Here is a 9873-nt window from a genome sequence, read left to right as displayed (position 1 = left end):
TGTAGGCAGGCTCTAAGATGACTCCAATGTTCCCCATCTTCTGGTATTTATGCCCCTATGTGATACCCACTTTGAGAACTTAAGCTGGACATAGTGACTTGCTGGTAACAAACAGAATAGGGTGAAGTCATGAGAGGTATATCTGGGATCACCAGGACACAAGATATGAGGGACCTAGAATCAATTGTCTCAAGATGAGCTGACCAAGCCAGGCTGGATAAATATGTATCTGATGGAACCCAAAGATAAATGACCCTGTGTTCCTTTTCCATCTGAGGGGTTTCTTCTCTAGTGTCAACCTCCACTGGTACTGCCATCAGACAGGATGAAGAGGAGGAAAGGTCACCAGCAGTGATTGCAATCCTGGCTGGAATGAACAGGGGAACTCTAACAGGACAGAAAAGGAAGGGAAGAAATAAAGGCTCTCAAATGTCATACCTGGTGCACCAAACATGCCCCCAGGGCAGCCTCATAGCTACAAAATGAGAACAGTTTCCAGTCTCCCTGTACTGTCCCTGGGGCCCAGCTCTTCCTTCTTCCAGCCCAGAACTATACCAGGGAGCCCACAATGGTGCACCCTGTATATATCTCTCTGCTCATCTGCAGAACAGACCACCATGGCCACCCACTCCTGGAAGTCCTCCTCCCTCTGTATGTATTAGGTCAGTTGTATGCTGCACAAACCCAGCTCACAGTGGTGAGCTGTCCTTATTAGCATAAGCCAGGGCACCTAAGACCATGTCCATGGTCTGTGAGCAGGGCAGGGAAGGCAGAAAGAGGATGTTTCCCTCATTTAAAGGCAACACCTACTACCTCATTCTGTTTCACCATAATGGCCAGAAAATAGTCACACAGACAAAAGTCACCTCATAGGAGGAAGGTGAATGAATTCTATTTTTAATCTGAGTGACCTTGTACTCCCATGAAATTCCAGCACTATGGAATAAGGATTTCTGCTTTACTTAATTTTTTAAAAAAATCACAAGTGACAGAATTGTCATTATCAGTATCTTAATATCAGTATCAAATCTTCAAACAGATTTGTATGTTAACAGTGAGGCAGTCTCAGAATATATTGCTAATTGAGAAAAGATGTAGATGGAATATGTGGTAAAATACCACCTGCTAAAATGGAGTCTCTCTCTATGTAGCCATGGAGACTGGTAACAACCATTATGTCTAGGGAGAAAGAATAATTATGGATGGCACAGAGGAGGGAATTTACTGTTCACTCTATATACTCTTTTATGTTACGTAAGGTTTTCAAACGTTGTGCATGTATCAAATGAAATAAACTCTGAATTACCAAAGATAGTCCCACTTTTAGCAGGCATGTATTCAGCATATTAGGCAGTAGATGTCTGGAAGTCTGGTAGGCCTCAGTGAGAGAAACATGAAGGAATTCACAGTGAGGTGAATAACTAAGTAAATGCAACTGGTATAATGAGTTTTGGGGAAACAGCCTCCAGACAGAAGCTTATTGAGTGCCTCCTGGACCAGGTGTTGTGGCACATACTAGGGACATAAAGATGATGCAGCTACATACCTTTGTGACCGAAATGTCTCCTGCTGATGAGCTTCTGTGCCAATCTCTGACCTTCCAGGAACCCTACTACTGTGTCTCATCCCTGTGTGGGACAGAGCTGACATCTGGAAAGAATCTTTGCCCATTTGGTCCAAAAATTAGTGGAAAGGTTTAGTTAGAGAATACTTATTTCTTAATGAAACTAACTCACAAATACAAAAGAAAATCACTAAGAAATAACCTGGATGAAGGGAAGGAAACCAACAAAGTGGAATCACAAGAAGTGGCTTTGTGGGATCCATATGAGGCAGGGTGGAAGAAATAGTGGGAGACCGGGATTTCTCTGGCATGACACAGGAAAGAAAAACAAAACAAAACAAAACCAAACAGTTCAGTTTAGTGATGGTACTTTTCTAGAGTTTAGAAGGTCTGAAAAGTAAAGGGGGAAATGATCAGAGAAGATGACCTCTCAGGTTCAACAAAGTGGAGACAGGGCTTTCCAAATCACAGTGTGAATCTTGTATCTAGGACCCTGCTTTGATAACACAGCTCAGCTCTGTAGATCATCTTGTCCAACATGGAACCCAGAGTTATAATCATCTTGGTCAGCGACTGTGCAGCCTGTGTATGAACACAACCAGTTCAGAGACTGTGCTACCCTCCATTCCTGCCATCTGTCACCTGGAACATCCCCATACAGATTATAATAAGGCCTAATGGTCTCCATCTTCTGGTCCACATGGCCTTGTGGAATCTCCTCCCAATGAGTGTGGGCAAGACCTGGAATTATCTTCTAACCAATAAAATGTGGCAGCGGTGATGTTGGTTGGATCATGACTTCCATCTTGCCAGCTGACTCTCTACTGTCTTCTCAACTTGCAAACTTTGCAGAGGCAAGCAGCTGTGTTGGAAAGACAGAAACTGAGGTCAACCTCCTGCCTACATCCAGCAAGACACTGAGCCCCAACCCACCAGCCCACAAAGAATAACTCAGTTCTCCTCCTAAGGCAGCTCTTCCCTTTCTTGAAGACAGATATCCTTTCTCTTTACAACATGAATGTCAAGTTCTTTCCTCTCACCCCACTGAGGAGGCCCCAGGAGGGAGTAGTAGGCATTGTGGGAGGAAGTGCCATGAGCAGGGATGAAGCTAGACTTTGCCTCACCTTTCACCTTGGAGAGCAGGTATCACCAGGAAATCAGCTGGAAGAGGAGAAGTCAGTGGCAACAGGAATTCGAAGGACATGAGAGGTCACCCCAGTGTCTCTCAAGCCCAAACAGAGCTGTGCTTTTGATCTGTGAATAAAACAGTAATGAAGAAACTCTGCCCCCTCATGGCTGCTCTTCCCCCCTCAACACTGTGGAGAGTACACCTCACAGCCCAGATGCAGACACCATTGATTCCCTACAGCCTAGATGTGACCCTCCATCCCACCACCTCCAGCAAACACACTCCATCAGCCAATGTAGAACCAACACTCCTGTCACTTTAAACCCCATGGACTTATCAATAAGGGACAGTGAAAAACACATACTCCCATAAGACTCAGTGGTAGAGAAGGAGACGTTGTCAGAACCACAGAATGAGGTTGTCAAGGTGACCCTTAATGAGGTGGGTGGACAGTGTGCAAAAGCCAACAAAACAAAACAAAACAACAAAACCTTACAGTGGGTACTTGGGCTCAGCAGCGTGACCATTTTGTTAGAATCATGGCTCAGCTAACTCAACCTCTGAGTGCCCTCACTTTCCTTGCCTGTAAGATGGGATTGATAACTTTCCCTATCTCATAGGGCTATTAGGAAGTTTTTTTTTTTGTTTTTTTGTTTTGTTTTTTAAATGTTTGTTTATTTCTAGGAGACAGAGAGAGAGAGACAGCGTGAGCAGGGGAGGGTCAGAGAGAGAGGGAGTCACAGACCGAAACAGGCTCCAGGCTCTGAGCCGGCAGTCAGCACAGAGCCCGACGCGGGGCTCGAACCCACGAACCGCGAGATCATGACCTAAGCGAAAGTCGGACGCTTAACCAACTAAGTCACCCAGGCACCCCAGGAAGTTTTAAATTATTCAATTCATGTACATCTCTTAAATCAGTGTCTGACACTTTTTTTATTTTTTTATTTCTAGGAGAGAGAGAGAGACAGCGTGAGCAGGGGAGGGTCAGAGAGAGAGGGAGACACAGACTCTGAAATTGGCTCCAGGCTCTGAGCTGGCAGTCAGCACAGAGCCCGACGTGGGGCTCGAACCCACGAACCGCGAGATCATGACCTAAGCGAAAGTCGGACGCTTAACCGACTAAGCCATCCAGGTGCCCCAAGACACTTTTATTAAGTAAAACTCAGGAAAGAGTCCCACCAATTTAGCTCCTGTTTTCTTCTTCCTACTATGACAAGTACCAGTTCTCCCCATCACTTATCACTCTGAGCTCCTCTCACTTGCTGCAGATGGAAAGCTGTTCTCCCACTTATATCCCATAGGGTAGGGGTAAGGCAACCATGAAATGGCCAGGGTGGAGGCAAGAATGAAGAATTCTCAGAGCAATGCTCAAACATGCACAAGTACACATATACAAACACCCATACATGCTATATATGCTCACTTACACACATCTATACAAACCTCTACACACAAATATCCATACACATTTCTACGGGATTGTGAACCCATTCAGACAGACACACAGACAGACACATANAGACAGACACACACACACAGACACACACACACACACACACACACACACACACACACACACACACACACCACACTCCCTTCACATTTACCAATTCAATCAGGGCTGGGCTCATTCCCACTTCATCTTTTTAAAATATTTAGGATCTTGAGGGAGAAGGACATGGGGATTTTTGTCTCACCAGAAAGAGACCTACTTCCCAGGTGCTCTGGTACTTTCTGGATCTCATCCACGCCTGCTTTGGAACCCTCCTAAATGAAGGAGTAGGAGATACGAAGTTAGATCGAGATCCAGGAATACAAAACAACCATGTGCATTACCCACCTGGTACTGGGGCTCTGGGGGTCCAGCAGGTCTCCAACCTCCCACCATCTTCTAGCTGCCCTCCCACCAGCCAGGAGATGAACACACACACACACACACACACACACACACCAGGTTTTGTTGCACAGAAGGATGTCTCCATATTTCCTTCAGAATTAACAGGAGCAGAAATTTCAAATGAACCCTGGGGTTAGAATGTTCTAGATCGGAATGAGGAAAACTAGTATGTATTCCAAAGACCAAGATGCCATAACTCCTCATGGTTTGGCTTCCTACCAGAGTCAGGCAGGGATTGTTCCCTATCTGGGGGTAGAAGGCAAGGTAGAGGCAAGGCCAGGGCCCACAACAAGGGGGTGGGAACCCATTCTGACATTTTCCTCCAAAGTAAGAGCCTTTTTCAAAGACTCTCCACCCTCTAATCAAGCTTATAACTCAATATTTCTAGGTAAATATTGACAGCTACCATATCTCAAGCAGGAAAGAGAAAAAAAAAGAAACAAAAACACAAAAAAACTTCCACAAACTCAGAGCCCTGTGGTCTCCTTTGAGTAGTTTCACCCAGGGTGGGCATAAGAAGAATGTGTGACATGCACTGCCCAGGGGATTCAGGGTTGGGGGGCTGTCCTCAGCACCTGGGCCCCATTCTTCCCAGACTACATATCTTACATTCCTGTATTTGATTACTTCTCAGGTATTCCCTACTGGTCTGGAGACACTCTAAAATGTTTGTTCATTTTCTACCAACGATACTAGATACAAATCATGGTCAAAAGCTGTGTGAAAGTTTAAAGTGTTAAGCACATTCTGTCAGTGCTCAAAATTCAATGAAAATCATTAACAATACTAAAAAAAGATTTGGGGGTGCCTTGGTTGCTCAGTTGGTTAAGTGTCTGACTTTAGCTCAGATCATTATCTCATGGGGTGTGGGTCTGAGTCCACATCAGGCTCTGTGCTGCCAGCTCAGAGCCTGGAGCCTGCTTTGGATTCTGTGTCTCCTTCTCTCTCTGCCCTTTCCCCACTCACACTTTGTGTCTCTCTCCCTCTCAAAAAATAAACAAACATTAAAAATTAATTAATTAATAAAAGAAAAGAAAAAAGAAAAAAGGCTTGAAAAATGCTATAAATTAGCATCACACAGTGAAGTCTTTGAAATAGTAAGAATTCCATAGGGCGCCTGGGTGGCTTAGTCGGTTAAGCGTCCGACTTTCGCTTAGGTCATGATCTCGTGGTTCGTGGGTTCGGGCCCCGCGTCGGGCTCTGTGCTGACTGCCAGCTCAGAGCCTGGAGCCTGTTTGAGTCTGTGACTCCCTCTCTCTCTGACCCTCCCCTGCTAACGCTGTCTCTCTCTCTCTCCTAGAAATAAATAAAACATTAAAAAAAAAAATGAAATAGTAAAAATTCCTACAATAACATTTACAATGTTGATAAAAGGAACAAGCATTGAAAAAGGACAATCAAATGTTAGTATTATCTGGATGCCTGGGTGACTCAGTCAGTTAAGTGCTCAGCTCTTGATTTTGGTATAGGTGATGACCTCATGGTCCTGAAATCAACCAAGTCCCACATCAGGCTTTGGCTGAGCATGGAGCCTACTTAAGATTCTCTCTCTCCAGGGAGCCTGGGTGGCTCAGTTGGTTGAGCATCCAACTCTTGATTTCAGCTCAGGTTATGATCTCACAGTTCATGGGATCAAGCCCCACATCAGGCTCCATGCTATCAGCATGGAACCTGCTTGGGATCCTCTCTCCCTTTCTGCCCCTCCCCCCACTCAAAAATAAATAAACTTAAAAAATTATCTTTCTCTCTTCCCCAAACTGCGTGTGCACACATGTGTTCTCTTTCAAGAAAAAAAAAAAAAAAAAAAAAGAAGTTAGTTATTATCTACTGTGCAATTAAGCAGGCCATTTTACATGGAAACAAGGGCTTTAACACGATTCTAAGTAGTGCGTATCACTGCAGTCTCTATTACAGTTCTGCCAGTTACAAACCATGTATCTACCATAGTAAGAGAAAGATCTAGAAAACATATATCTAAGCAATAAATCATCCTGGTGTGGAGGTGAACTGGGGGAGAGAAAAGCCACGGTGCTGCTGAGGGTAGGGAGCTGTTTTCAGAGAGAGGATAGAGAGAAAAAGTAGTACAGAGTGCAGTATATTGGGATCATGCAAGAAAAATATTGCCCCTGAAAGTAGCTGGAGAAAAAGAGGGGAAAAAAAAGTGAAAACACTCACAGGGGACTGGACAAGAAATCTGTTTCTCAAAATCACTGATGAGGAAAAACGAAAGGGTTTCAACATTGCCAGTTTCTATAAACAGTGGAGTGCAGAGTCTGAAGTTTGGTGGTGCCCAGCAAGGAAACAGAGGGAATCCCTGGGAGCAAGCAGTGAGGTCTGACAGTCCCCTGTGTCATACAGGGGGAAGAGGTTCCCCTGGTTGGGAATGCATTTGGTAGAAGCGATATGGCCTTCCAACAGGCAAAAGCCCAAGCAGATCCCAGAGAGTTGCAACATTCACTGATATTGGGACAAAGATGCCAGCTAAGTGCAGCAAAACCTGCTGTGTGCCATCTGTGTATTGTGATTTATCAAGAACTCTGAGCCTCCGTTATTGCAAAATCATGAGAACATTTTCTGGGACTAGTTGGTACCTGGCCATTGCCCGGTGAGACCCTCCTCCAGAGAATCAGCGCATGTCCCAGCCAAAGGTGGGGGGTAGGAGGTATCTCTGAAGTGTGTGGTTTTGAAACACAGGCCCATTTGAGATAAAACTGAGGAGGAAGGCACCACCATCTCATCTTTGAAATGCAGCCAGATCAACACTAAACCATCTTGCACACCTAGAAAACTGATTTGAGGATTAGCACAATCATCTGCACAACTTGAACTACAGAAATTGGCAGGTGTGCAGCGTGAAGAGGTGAACTTGGGGAGAGGGAAGCCACGGAGGGCAGGGAGCTGTTTTTGCTTGCAGAGAGACAGAGATGGAGAGAGATTATGGAAAAGCATCTCCCCCACCCCCACACTAAAAGCAGCTACAGAGAAAAGAAAGAGTACAAAAGAGACAGAAGAAAAAAGGAAGAAAAGAGAAAGGAGAGAGTTTAAATTCCATTAAGACTCGGGGCGCCTGGGTGGCTTAGTCGGTTAAGCGTCCGACTTTCGCTTAGGTCATGATCTTGCGGTTCGTGGGTTCGGGCCCCACGTCGGGCTCTGTGCTGACTGCCAGCTCGGAACCTGGAGCCTGTTTCAGTCTGTGAGTCCCTCTCTCTCTGACCCTCCCCTGCTCACGCTGTCTCTCTCTCTCCTAGAAATAAATAAAACATTAAAAAAAATTCCATTAAGACTCTATAAACAGGGGGAATGCAGAATCTGAAACTCAGCAGCTCAATACCTGGAGGTACTCTGGTGGGAACAGCAAATCCCCAGGAGTAGAGAGCAAGGTCTGAGGGATCCTCAGGCAACATTAGGAGAGATGGTTCCCCTTCTGGGAGGATATTTTGTAGAAGCAGTGGGGCCACCCCACAGGTAAGGGTCCAAGCCGACCCTGGAGAATACCACATTTGCTGGTGCTGGAACAAGAATGTGAAGGAGGAAGCCTAGTGCCAGATGTGTGTTGTGATTTACTGTAATTCCTGAAACATTGCTGCTACACGATCATGTGAACTTTTCCTGGGGCAGACTGGCACCCAACCACAGTCTCTGGGGATCAGCAGCAGCACAGTCCCCGAACGTTCCTGGGGGCAGGCAGGCACCTGGCCATTGCTCGGTGAGACCCTCCCCCAGAGGGTCAGGACAGGTCAAAGACGCAAAGTGAGGGATTGGGAAACACAGCTGCATCTAAAATAAAACTCAGGAGGGAGGTGTCATCTGGCAGCCTGACGGCTTGGTCATGGAGATGAAGAGGGGTGCTCAACTGCTGGTCAGGGAGAGCACAGAATTCTGATAGGAGAGACTGGATAGCTGTGTGACACCATTTTCACTCCTCCCGTGCATGCGCATACAGGCCTACAGGCTCTACAACAATCCACCCCAGTAAGCTAAGCAGCACCATCTAGAGGAGAACAGAGCCCATACACTAAATCCTGCCCAACTGGGCCAACCTCACTCTTCAGGTACACAATTATCTCCACATACTTACTTTACAGACTATGAAGTACTTCATAGTTTGACTTCTAGGAGAAGTCAATTGCAATTTCAAACATATTTCAGTCTCTTCGCTGGTCCATCTATTCAATATCTTTTTCTTTTAATGTTTTTTTTTAAAAATTTATTTCTAGGGGACAGAGAGACAGCGTGAGCAGGGGAGGGTCAGAGAGAGAGAGAGTCACAGACTGAAACAGGTTCCAGGCTCTGAGCTGGCAGTCAGCACAGAGCCCAACGCGGGGCTCGAACCCACGAACCGCGAGATCATGACCTAAGCGAAAGTCGGACGCTTAACCGACTAAGCCACCCAGGTGGCCCTTCTTTTTCTTAAATACAGAAGGAGAAAAATTCTGTTTTTTTACTTTTATGTAAATTTTTAAAATTCAATTTTACTTCCATCATTTCATTTTATTCTATTTTCGTGTATTCATTTTTCAAATTTTCAAAATTGTTTTTATCTTTCCCTTTTTTCCTCTAACCTATCAAGCTACTTTCAACAACCAGACCAAAACACACCTTGAATCTAACATCCTTTGATTTTTTTGTGCTTTTAATTTTTTTTTGTGCTTTTAATTTTTTAATTTTAATTTTTTTATCTTATTAATTCCTTTTCTTCCTTCAAAATGATGAAACAAAAGAATTAACCCCAAAAGAAAGAACAGGAAGAAATGACAGCCAGGGACTTAATCAACACAGATATAAGCAAGATGTCTGAACCACAATTTAGAATCACAATAATAAGAATATTAGCTGGTGTAGAAAATAGATTAGAATCCCTTTCTGTGGAGATAAAAAAAAAAGAAGCTATTCAGGATGAAATAAAAAATGCTGTAACTGAGCTGCAATCTCAAATGGATGCCACAGCAGCAAGGACGGTTTGAAACAGAGCAGCGAATCAAAATATAGAGGACAAACTTATGAAGAACAATGAAGCAGAAAAAAAAAAGGAAACTTAGGCAAAAGAACAGGATTTAAGAATTAGAAAACTCAGTGACTAATTAAAAAGGAACATGAGAATTTTAGGAGTCCCAGAAGATGGAGAGAAAAAGGGGTAGAAGGCTTATGTGAGCAAATCATAGCAGAAAACTTTCCTAACTTGGGAAAAGATATGGACATCAAAACCCAGGAAGCACAGGATTCCCATTAGATTCAACAAAAACCGGCCATCAACAAGGCATATCACAGTCAAATTCACAAAAT

General features: G+C 44.4%; 1 long non-coding RNA gene across 33 annotated transcripts in view; it reads right to left on the bottom strand.

The window, feature by feature from the left end:
* Positions 1 to 876: 876 nt before the first annotated feature.
* LOC144224133 (uncharacterized) overlaps positions 877 to 9873 on the bottom strand; it is a 32435-nt gene continuing 23438 nt past the window's right edge. For 11 of the 33 annotated variants that reach the window (XR_013332920.1, XR_013332919.1, XR_013332922.1 and 8 more), the window contains 3 exons: positions 4391 to 4460; positions 2689 to 2818; positions 877 to 2426 (listed from right to left, as the gene is read on the bottom strand). This is a non-coding gene — a long non-coding RNA (uncharacterized LOC144224133). The remainder of the gene's footprint in view (positions 2427 to 2688; positions 2819 to 4390; positions 4461 to 9873) is intronic. The other 22 variants (XR_013332929.1, XR_013332934.1, XR_013332933.1 and 19 more) reach the window with 7 other exon arrangements.

The sequence above is a fragment of the Crocuta crocuta genome, unplaced genomic scaffold (assembly GCF_008692635.1).
Source record: "Crocuta crocuta isolate KB4526 unplaced genomic scaffold, BGI_CrCroc_1.0 scaffold242, whole genome shotgun sequence".
In the NCBI taxonomy this organism is placed as follows: Eukaryota; Metazoa; Chordata; class Mammalia; order Carnivora; family Hyaenidae; genus Crocuta; species Crocuta crocuta.
The sequence above is the reverse complement of the archived record's forward strand: the minus strand, read 5'-3'. Positions and strand labels throughout refer to the sequence as shown.